General features: G+C 44.4%; 1 protein-coding gene across 8 annotated transcripts in view; it reads right to left on the bottom strand.

The window, feature by feature from the left end:
- Window positions 1–12,245, bottom strand: part of RFX3 (regulatory factor X3) — a 436,417-nt gene that overhangs the window by 156,736 nt on the left and 267,436 nt on the right. The window lies entirely within an intron of this gene.

A 12,245-nucleotide genomic window follows, 5' to 3' on the forward strand; every position in this document is an offset into this window, starting at 1 on the left:
AATCTCTGTTAGGGCTCTGTTATATAGATTAAATCTGAACCTTTGTTTTTTTTAATCCTTATTTTGAATCCGAGTAATCGCCTTTCAATTTTTATGTAAATGAGCCACAATTGCAAGGGGCTTGACCCTCCACTCACAGATTTCCAACCACTCTCCTTGCTATCGTTATCCGCCGGTCACTGAATGACTGGTGACTAGTGATGAGCGAATATACTCGATGCTCGGGTTTTCCCGAGCACGCTCGGGCGACCTCCAAGTATTTGTTAATGTTCGGAGATTAAGTTTTCATAGCAGCAGCTGAATGATTTACAGCTATTAGCCAGCTTGATTACATGTGCGGATTCCCTAGCAACCAGGCAACCCCCACATGTACTCAGCCTGGTTAATAGCTGTAAATCATTCAGCTGAGGTGATGAAAACTTAATCTCGGAACACTAGCAAATACTCGGAGGTCACCCGAGCATGCTCAGGAAAGCCTGAGCAACGAGTACTCTCGCTCATCACTACTGCTGACTCTTGTCTGATCAACCTGCCTTCCCTGCTGGAGATATCGCGCAAACGCCGTCATTCCCTGGGGCATGCTCACTGAAGTCCTGATTCATTTCTGAGAGAGGGACTATGGATCTGCACATGCGCCACCCCAGCCAGGGAATGATTAAGTCTGCGTGACATCTCCAGAGAAGGAGCAGGTCACTCAGACACGAGTGACCAGTCATTCAGTGACCGGAAGGCAGCAGTGAGCAGGGGAAGACAGAGAGAGTCCACAGAGTCCATGGAGTTTGTTCGTGACGCCACCTGTGGTGTTCAGTCAGTGGGGACCGATGCTGCTTTAAGGGGTCCTCTGGGGTGATGTTATGGCAGCTAGATAGTATAACTTCCCACAGGTGAAGTATATCCCCAGGGCTCCCGGTGTGTGGATGGAAGATGGTGAATGGTGCACTAAAGAACGAGGACACAGGTTTGCAGTCTCTTTACCTGGTTTACTGAAGGCTTCAGGCAGCCACAGTCCAGAGTACCAGATCACAGAATAGGCAGAGTCCGGCTGGCTTGGAGGCAAGTTGGGAGTCCCCTTATCCAGGTTGAGTTAAAAGCCTTCATCTAGGGTGGTGGTGTAGTAGTCCCTTACTGCCTATGGCTTCTGATAAGGTCCTCACAGTTCCTCTCTGTCCCCCGTATAGGATAGGGCACAAACCCGTATGACAGGTGACTCGAGCCTTTTTACAGGATCTCTATCATGACCCGGGCTCTATGCGTCACTGTGCCTCCTGGGTATTGAGGCAGACAGCTAAATTACAGTTCAGCTGTCCTGCCAATCTCTGCTGTAAGTCGTAGAGTCCCTTACAACCTCGGTGTTCCGGCTACCGGTTATCTGCGCTTCAGAGGGAGGCAGCCCATTTGCAGCTGGTCTCCCCTGATATCACTCTCCTGTGCTTCGTTCTCCTGCATGCTCACTGCAATCTGTTCTGCTTTCGGCATTATCTCTGTCCAGGAGCTGCAGCACTTTCTCGTGGCTGCACGGCCCCTTATACATTTTTCCTGCCTCAGACTGCTCCAGTCTGCTCTCTGGCACTATCTGATTCACTTTCCCTCCAAACCTCTATATATATTGGGGAGTTACCTAGAAATAGAATCAAAAGCTCCCCCTTGTGGCCTGGAGTGTGAACATGCTGCATGTTTGTGTTTACCTGGTGCAAGTTATCCTTCCTTGCCTCCAAGCATGTCATCACTCTCCCCGTGAGGAAAGCAATGTCACTGTGACGACCAGGACCCTGAGGCGCCACATGTGAGTGAGGACCAAACCACCTGCATTTTTGGCTCATTTACATAAAAACTGGAAAAGAGATTACTTGGGAATGGCATAAACGATTGGAAAACAATGGAATAGATTTACTCTGCATTGCATCGATTTAACACAGATCAGGTCAGTTATTTACTAATGCCTGCCGAGAGGTTCCTTTTAAGAAAGAGCCAAGTTCAAGGATGTAAAGAGGAAACTGCATAAGATTATCATATATAATTTGAGGTCTAAGGGGTAAGGTTTCTCCTTGTGGAGAGTGACATACCAGCTCTGGCTTGTCAAGGTAACGAGGCTTATTCGCTGTGCAATGCTCCTCTAGGAAATTAAATAAAGAGGTGGCGCTATAGAGTTCAAGTCCTATTTTTTTCTGAAGAGGCAATTTACATATATAATTTGGGATGCAGGATAAAATGAGGTGTCTAGTATTCTAAGAGGTAGACATTAACCTTTTAGTGACCACCAATACATCTTTTTACTGACCTGCATTATAAGTGACTAGCATCCCCCCATGGGTGACAATCCTATAGCTGTCAGCGGTACAATATAGCTGACAACTTGCTGCATCTGCCATGATTTGTGTTTATACTGACTGTAGTTGTTTAACCCCTTACATGCTGCTGTCAATAATGACAACAGCATCTAGATGGTTAATAGAGTGTGGGGGCTCCCTCTGCAACCCCAACGGCACACTGAGATCTTGATTGTTTGGTCCTGATGTTTGACATGGCAATTCATGGCTAAATAATGGCCTCCAAGTCTGCCGGCTATAGCGGCCTGTTCAGAAGCCAGCAACATTTAGATAATAAAAATTAATTTCTTCATTCCTGTTATACAACTTTGCATTAATTCTTGAAAAGCACACGAAGGGTTAATAAACTACCTTAAATCAGTTTTGAACCTATTGAGGGACGCCGTTTTTAAAATGGTATCAATTTTGGGGCTTTCCAATATATAGGACCCCAAAGTCACTTCAAAACTTAATTGGTCCCTAAAAAAATAAGTTTTGTACATTTCCTTGAAAACATTAAAAATTACTGCTACAATTTCAAACCTTCTAAAATGCGAACAAAATAAAACAACATTTTACAAATGGTGCTGATGTAAAGCAGACATGTGGGAAATGATATTTATTAATCTTTTTGTGTGGTATGACTGTGGATTAAAGGGAAAAATCACTCAAAGTTTGAAAATGGCAAATTTTTTGATATTTTTGTAAAATTTCTGATATTTGTATAAATATACGCAGAAAATACTGACATCAATTTAACATTATCATGAAGTACAATATGTCACGAAAAAACAATCTCAAAATCAATGAGATACTGTATGTTGAAGCGTTCCAGAGTTATTAAAACATAAAGTGACACTGGTCAGATTTCAAAAATTTTTCCCGGTCACTAAGGGGTTTAAACTAAGGTCTCATTCACACGTCCGTGAAAAAATGGTGCCGATGTCATCAGTGTTTTGAATCAGTGTGTAATCAGTGTGTGCTCTCTGTGTCCCTTTTACCATCAGTGTGTCATCCGTGTTTGCGCCGTGTGTCCCTTTTTACCATCAGTGTGTCATCCGTGTATGCTCCGCGTGTCATCCGTGTATGTTCCGTGTGCCGTTTTTACCATCAGTGTGTCACTGGTGTTTTTCACATATGGATAAATAAATTACAAAGCATCTCCTATATTTTGCATTGTTAAGCACAAATAGCAGACCGTGAGCTGTACGTTTTTTTCACGGATGCATAATTTTGTATTGGAAATCCACTAACACACATGTAATCCACACATGGTTGTATCAATAGACTTTTGCCAAATACCAGGAAGTATCGAAAGCAAAGCAGCTTTACGTAAAACATGACATATGGAAAGAGATATAAATGGCAGTGCCAAAAATGCATTACAAACGCATACAAAAAATGTGAATAAGCTAATTTAACTAACAAGTGCAGAAATGTTTTAGAAATTTATCAGGATCAAAAATTCACCAAATGTGTCACCTATATTTTTTTACTAATAAAAAAAGAGATAGTGAAACATTCCTACAGACTGCTGTTTCTCTCTCCTTCCAGGAGCTGCAGAACCACTTGTCTGCACGACCCCAGCTTTCCTCTCTGACTCTCTCTGACTGCTTCCTCTCTCCTCACTCTCCTCTCACAAACTGCTCATTAACTCATCCTCCAGCCAGAATATATAGGGAAGTTCCCCTGAATCCGGGTCTCGAGCTCCCCCTTCTTGTTGTGAATTCTGCTCTTGGGCTCCCTCCGGTGGTTATGAGTGGTAGTGCTGCGGTAGTTGGATCGCAGCATTTATCAGGTGTTTCTATTTTTTGCAATTTGGGCTGGGCTATTTAGTCCTGCTTTATCCTTTAGTCAGTGCCAGTTGTCCATTGTTTTTGGAGGATTCACATCCATACCTGGTCTCTTCTGTTCTGCTGTTCATTTCAACAAAGATCAGTTCTGGCTTTGTTTTTGCTGTCCACCTGCTGTGGACCTTATAGTTCTGTGCATTTTCATGTTTAGTCTAGTCCAGCTTTGTCAGTGAAGGATTTTTTGCAGCCCAGCTGTGTCTCTGGAGATGCAGATATACCCTCCATGTCTTTAGTCAGATGTGGTGATTTGTATTTTCTGTGGTGGATATTTTCTAGTGTTTTAATACTGACCGCATAGTACTCTGTCCTATTCTTTCTTTTTAGCTAGTATGGCTTCCTATGCTAAATCCTGATTTCATGTCTGCGTATGTTATTTCCCTCTCCTCGCACAGTCAATATTTGTGGGGGGCTGTCTATCCTTTGGGGATTTTCTCTGAGGCAAGATAGGTTTCCTGTTTCTGTCTTTAGGGGTAGCTAGTTCTTAGGCTGTGTCGAGGGGTCTAGGGAGTGTTAGGTACCCCCCACGGCTACTTCTAGTTGCGCTGCTAAGTTCAGGGTTTGCGGTCAGTACAGGGACCACCTTCTCCAGAGTATGTCTCATGCTGCTCCTAGGCCACCAGAACATAACACCTTCTGGCCTGGAGTCAGAACAGTGGTGCATGTACTGGTTACCTGATAAAGGGATCCTTCCTCGCTTCCAAGCAAGGCATGACCCTCCCTGTGAGGAAGGCAAAACTACTGTAACAAGCAGTAACGTGGGGTGTTACACTTCAATATTTGTTTCCTGTGGGTGTACCAATTTTAAAGGGAACCTGTCACGTGAACAAACGCTATCAACCTACAAATTTGGGGTTAATCTGCAGGTTAATAACATTCTGAACCTGCCTGGTGCCTGCACTTAGAGCCCTGCGGCTGGGAGGAAGTTATCTTTATTCCCCTCGACAGCATTCAGCGATCAATCATACAGGCAGCGCTGGCACGGCTTCAGTCACCACTCTGCGTATAGAGAGTGGCGGCTGTAACCGTGACCATGGCACTTACTTGCAGCCGACCTTAATGCTGATCCTGCTGTCAATCAGTGGAGAGGGCATGGTTACAGCCGCCACTCTTTATACTCAGATTGGTGACTGAACCCGTGCCGGCACCGCCTCTTTGACTGATTGTCGAATGCTGCTGGGTAAATAGAGTTTATTTCCTCCAGGTAGAAGGGCTCTAAGTGCGGGCACCAGGCAGCTTCAGAACGTTATTAACCTGCGGATCAACCCCACATTGGCAGGCTAATAGCTTTTTTTTCATGTGACATGTTCCCTTTAATAAAAACTGTGTGATAATCATGGCAGAAAATCTCCATAAAAACAGCATATATGAATATACATTTAGGGTCTGACCAAAACCCAGATATAACTATAATGCGATTATGAAACGACAGAACATCATCTAGATCTTGGCCATTGTGTATTCAAGGCTGTATACAGTGGGGCAAAAAAGTATTTAGTCAGTCAGCAATAGTGCAAGTTCCACCACTTAAAAAGATGAGAGGCGTCTGTAATTTACATCATAGGTAGACCTCAACTATGGGAGACAAACTGAGAAAAAAAAAATCCAGAAAATCACATTGTCTGTTTTTTTTTAACATTTTTGCATATTATGGTGGAAAATAAGTATTTGGTCAGAAACAAAATTTCATCTCAATACTTTGTAATATATTCTTTGTTGGCAATGACAGAGGTCAAACGTTTTCTGTAAGTCTTCACAAGGTTGCCACACACTGTTGTTGGTATGTTGGCCCATTCCTCCATGCAGATCTCCTCTAGAGCAGTGATGTTTTTGGCTTTTCGCTTGGCAACACGGACTTTCAACTCCCTCCAAAAGTTTTTTATAGGGTTGAGATCTGGAGACTGGCTAGGCCACTCCAGGACCTTGAAATGCTTCTTACGAAGCCACTCCTTCGTTGCCCTGGCGGTGTGCTTTGGATCATTGTCATGTTGAAAGACCCAGCCACGTTTCATCTTCAATGCCCTTGCTGATGGAAGGAGGTTTGCACTCAAAATCTCACGATACATGGCCCCATTCATTCTTTCATGTACCCGGATCAATCGTCCTGGCCCCTTTGCAGAGAAATGGCCCCAAAGCATGATGTTTCCACCACCATGCTTTACAGTAGGTATGGTGTTTGATGGATGCAACTCAGTATTCTTTTTCCTCCAAACACGACAAGTTGTGTTTCTACCAAACAGTTCCAGTTTGGTTTCATCAGACCATAGGACATTCTCCTAAAACTCCTCTGGATCAACCAAATGCTCTCTAGCAAACTTCAGACGGGCCCGGACATGTACTGGCTTAAGCAGTGGGACACGTCTGGCACTGCAGGATCTGAGTCCATGGTGGCGTAGTGTGTTACTTATGGTAGGCCTTGTTACATTGGTCCCAGCTCTCTGCAGTTCATTCACTAGGTCCCCCCGCGTGGTTCTGGGATTTTTGCTCACCGTTCTTGTGATCATTCTGACCCCACGGGGTGGGATTTTGCGTGGAGCCCCAGATCGAGGGAGATTATCAGTGGTCTTGTATGTCTTCCATTTTCTAATTATTGCTCCCACTGTTGATTTTTTCACTCCAAGCTGGTTGGCTATTGCAGATTCAGTCTTCCCAGCCTGGTGCAGGGCTACAATTTTGTTTCTGGTGTCCTTTGACAGCTCTTTGGTCTTCACCATAGTGGAGTTTGGAGTCAGACGGTTTGACGGTGTGCACAGGTGTCTTTTTATACTGATAACAAGTTTAAACAGGTGCCATTACTACAGGTAATGAGTGGAGGAAAGAGGAGACTCTTAAAGAAGAAGTTACAGGTCTGTGAGAGCCTGAAATCTTGATTGTTTGTTTCTGACCAAATACTTATTTTCCACCATAATATGCAAATAAAATGTTAAAAAAACAGACAATGTGATTTTCTGGATTTTTTTTTCTCAGTTTGTCTCCCATAGTTGAGGTCTACCTATGATGTAAATTACAGACGCCTCTCATCTTTTTAAGTGGTGGAACTTGCACTATTGCTGACTGACTAAATACTTTTTTGCCCCACTGTATGTATTGCATGGTACAGCTAAGCATTAATATATATTTACTCCATCACTCAGGTTCTATAATACTGAATGCCGTGCTTCTCGACATGTACTGATGGAGAATGATAGAAAAAAAGGTTTATTTTATTCTATGAAAGGGGGAAATACAAGTCCCTGAACCATAATTAAGTTCTCTTTTGAATGATAATTGAAACCCATAAATAAATTCTTCTCTGTTTCATTAATACATTACAAATGACATCCCCTGTTAATTTCCATGACCTTAAGCACAGTGATGAGATGTGCTCTACAATATGATAAAAAAGCGAGTCGGCTTCAACTGCCGACTAAGGGCTCTTTTTCTACGCCATGAAGAGAGGGATAACCTCTTGTTATGTTTTATGCAGATCTTAAAATCATTGTAAATGCACAGAGCCCAATTACGAAAGGCTTGACCCTTATCTTCACGGCAGCTACATGTAAGCGTATATTGAGCAGCGTGTACGGCAGCTGTACCTCATTCATGGGCACCATGTATCTGGCCAGCTCCTTGTTCATTACCAAATTACCTGAACATCTGCCACCTGAAAGCCTGATTTAACAAGCCCTGCTTTGTCACACGGAGATGAGCTGCATGGAGAAGACCTTGAAGGCCGCAATGAAATATTTCTAGTAATCTGATTAAATAAAGACCAATTTGCTCAATAAAAGTCGTTTATTTCCAATTCAAATGGATCTAATTTCACATATAAAAATTTCTGTACGATTAATCACTTTTAAAAAGTAGTTATTCTTAGGGGTTTTTAGAGATTCACAGCATATGTAAATGCTGAGAAAGTTTCCATCCACTGCCCATAGAATACACATTGAAATAAATAAATAAATACACCTTATTCTAAGCTTTTGTGCAGACGACTGTAGTCTCAGTCCAATGGACCAATGTTTTCCTATGGGACATGCACATGTCCGATTTTTGGTGGCATGCACAATTTGCATCTGTAAATCGGATCGCATTTGGCCATGCAAGTCAATAGGTCAGTCAAAAAAACAGGACCGCAATCAGACTGATAGAATGGAGAAGAAGGAGACATTTTTTTTCCATCTTCTCCACTTACGAGAAAATAGCATAAAAGCCATCCCACCGTCAACTAGGTGAGCTGGAAATTACATGGTAAGCTCGCTCTCCTGAGCTGGAAATTACATTTAAAGGCTTCCCCAGACTGGTGTCCACAGGTCGGGACCCGGTCCATTTGTCTGCCCTTAATCACACACTGAGGTCAACTCTGACACATAGTAAGGTTTTTAATGTTAAACAGCGTAGGACATTCCCGATTAGAGTCACCTTGTCGACATTGGGATGACTTTTATTATATTTTTGATCAAAAACAGTATTACTAAGAATCTTTTACTTATTTTGATAGAGCAGGGTTTTTGCTCATTTGGCTCTTGTAGGTTTTGCATGCTTTATGGCCAATGTGAACATGCGTTTACGTGCTGCATGTATACCAACTTAAACCAAGCTCAATTTCTGTGTTTTTTTTAATGTATTTTTGCATTCTGTGCAAGCCGGGGTGTGGCCTCCCTCTCCTGAGCTGGAAATTACATTTAAATAGAGTTGAGCAACTTTTAGTTTTTTAGGGTCGAGTCGGGTTTCGCGAAACCCGACTATCTCAACAGTCGAGTCGAGTGGAATCGGCCGATTATCGCGAAAAGTCGGGGATCGACCGAAACACGAAACCCAATGCAAGTCAATGGGGGAGCATAGTCGGCAGTGAGTGGAGGCCAGGAAAACATGTACAGTGCCCATTTTAATGGCAAAAACATCCATTCTTGTTACTGAAGCTTGTCAATCTTAATTTACCTTATAATAATAGTAAGGCATTGGAAATTGGGGGTCATTTGGCTAAAGTTGTGGGGGGTAGGGCTGGTTCAAGTATTCAGTGGGCCAAGGAAATCTGGACCACGTCACGGCAGTGGAGCAGGGAGAGGTAAGTATTTAAACTTTGCAAGTGCTGTGATCCTGAGCAAGCAGGGGGGGCCCACTCGTTGGCATTGGCACTGGCACAGGGCCCCTCAAAGTACGACGGTGTGTTTTCACGGCGGGGGCGCCCCCCACCAACAGCGACACTTTTGCGTACTATGAGGGGCCCTGTGCCAGTGACGTCGCCAACGAGTATTCCTCCCCCCCACCTGATGAAGGAACCTGCACTTTCATCTGCACATTCCTCTTTGTCCCCATGTAAGGTGGTATGGTATGCGGGAAGAGGAACCTGACTTTCAGCAGGGTCACAATCTTGCTGTGTAGCGTGCACGGGGAATGTTGCGTTATGGGTCAATGTACCAGCAGACTCATCTATCACTGGCTGGGCAATGGGCAGGATGAGGAGGAAACACACATATAGGCCCAAAGAATAAAGTGGGCTAAATGCAGTTCAAAATTGGTAACAGGACTAACCAGGGGGCATTGCAGTGGAGGACAACTGTAATGAGAGGCTGACACAGAGAGTAGGCCCAAATCAGTAAATAGTCTAAATGCAGTTCAAAATTGGCAACAGTAGTTAACAGGCGGCACAGCTTTGTTCAGTGGAGGAGAACAGCAAGGAGCGGCAGACACCGATAGTAGGCCCCAACCCAACTAGTAGGCCAAATGCAGTCTAACATTAACAACTACTTAACGAGAGCCTGAAAATTGAATTTCAGGACAGGAAACCAGGAGAACAGCAAGGAGCGGCAGACACTGTTAGTAGGCCCCAACCCAACTAGTAGGCCAAATGCAGTTGTTCCATTTAACAACTATTTAACAAGAGCCTGAAGATAGAAGCTCAGGAAAGGCAACCTGGAGAACACCTTGGAGCGGAAGACACCGTCTCTACAACCCAGACCCAACTTGTAGGCCTAATGCAGTGTTGTTTCAACAACTACTGAACGAGAGCTAGAAGATCAAAGCTATGGAGAGGCAACCTGGAGAACACCTTGGAGGGGCAGACACCGTCTCTAAAACCCAGACCCAACTTGTAGGCCTAATGCAGTGTTGTTTCAACAACTACTGAACGAGAGCTAGAAGATCGAAGCTATGGAGAGGCAACCTGGAGAACACCTTGGAGCGGCAGACACCGTCTCTACAACCCAGACCCAACTTGTAGGCCTAATGCAGTGTTGTTTCAACAACTACTTAACGAGAGCTAGAAGATCGAAGCTATGGAGAGGCAACCTGGAGAACACCTTGGAGCGGCAGACACCGTCTCTACAACCCAGACCCAACTTGTAGGCCTAATGCAGTGTTGTTTCAACAACTACTGAACGAGAGCTAGAAGATCGAAGCTATGGAGAGGCAACCTGGAGAACACCTTGGAGCGCCAGACACCGTTCGTAGGCCCTACCGAAGTAGTAGCCCCAATGCAGTTTTCAAATTCCTATAGGCTGAAAACCAGACTATTGACGCTCAGCTGTTTTCAGAGGAGGACAGCTGTATTGAGTGGCGCAGACAGACACAGGTAGTAGGCCTTAAACAAAAAATTTGGCTCAATGCAGTTTAAAAAAGGTTACAGGGGTACACAGGCAGCATTGCTCTGGTCAGTGGAGGACAATTTCAATTATGGACCGCAGACAGACTTAGTACGCCTACAATTAAAAAAAGGATGCTCTATGCAATTTAAAATAGCTTCCAGGGGTACACGGGCAGCAGTGGTCTGGTCAGTGGAGGACTATTGGAAGGAGGGACCGCAGACAGGCTTAGTAGGCCTAACATAACAAAAGTTGGCTATAGGCACTTTAAAATAGCTTCCAGGGGTACATGGGCAGCAGTGGTGTGGTCAGTGGAGGACTATTTGAAGGAGGGACCGCAGACAGGCTTAGTAGGCCTAACATAACAAAAGTTGGCTGTAGGCACTTTAAAATAGGTTCCAGGGGTACACGGGCAGCATTGGTCTGGTCAGTGGAGGACTATTGGAAGGAGGGACCGCAGACAGGCTTAGTAGGCCTAACATAACAAAAGTAGGCTGTAGGCCCTTAAAAATAGGTTCCAGGGGTACACGGCAGCAGTGGTGTGGTCAGTGGAGGACTATTGGAAGGAGGGACCACAGACAGGCTTAGTAGGCCTAACATAACAAAAGTAGGTTCTATGCACTTGGAATTATCTTGCAGGGGTACACAGGCAGCATTGGTGTTGTCAGCGGAGGCCAATTGTAATGAGTGTCTGACAGTTAGTACTCCCAAAAAATAAATAGATGTTAATGTCTCGCAATACAACAAAACCAAAAAACAAAAGGGTGGCATACTTAGGTACAGGGGTGGGCTCCTCTGCTGTGTTTCTGACCTAGTAATTTGGCGCAAAGTATTTACTGGTGTAAATATAGGACACTGCCCCAGACTATTTTAAGTAGCATCATACATGTCAACACATTGGTATTGTCAGTGCCAGGCATTGAAGGATGTCAGCGCATAGACTAAACATTGCTGGAGCTGTGAGAGATAATTTTGCAAATCGTAGAGCACTGTTTGAGCTGGTGGGGGGGAAACTGTCTTGTGGCCGGCAGTACAGGCCCAGGGCCCCTCATGTTACAACGGTGTGTCTGATGTTGGTTGCGCGCCACCACCGCCAGAGACACTTTATTTTACTATGAGGGACCCAGTGGCAGTGCCGTCGACCAAAAGCGTGCACACCCACCTCTTCAGACAAACGGCACTCTCACGGGTGCTTGCGCCAAGTGGCGAGACCACGGCCCCGTGGGGGGAGTTTGGCCATTTAGGGTGGTGTAAACATGTCGTATGCTGGACAAACAGCTGCTGCAAATTACGAGATTGGAAAACTCAGTCAGAGCAGTCCAGAAGCAAGACCTTTTCATTGGAAATCTAGGTGTCAGCCGGGAAAGGTGGGGCAAAATAATTCGAAATCCAGTAGTGGTTCATTTTAATGAAGGTTAGATCATCAACATTTTGGGTAGCCAGACGAGTCCTTTTTTCGGTTAATATTGAACCAGCAGCACTGAATACTTTTTCTGATAGCACACTAGATGCTGGGCAAGCAAGCT

The sequence above is a fragment of the Ranitomeya imitator genome, chromosome 1 (genome assembly GCF_032444005.1).
Source record: "Ranitomeya imitator isolate aRanImi1 chromosome 1, aRanImi1.pri, whole genome shotgun sequence".
NCBI classification, from domain to species: Eukaryota; Metazoa; Chordata; class Amphibia; order Anura; family Dendrobatidae; genus Ranitomeya; species Ranitomeya imitator.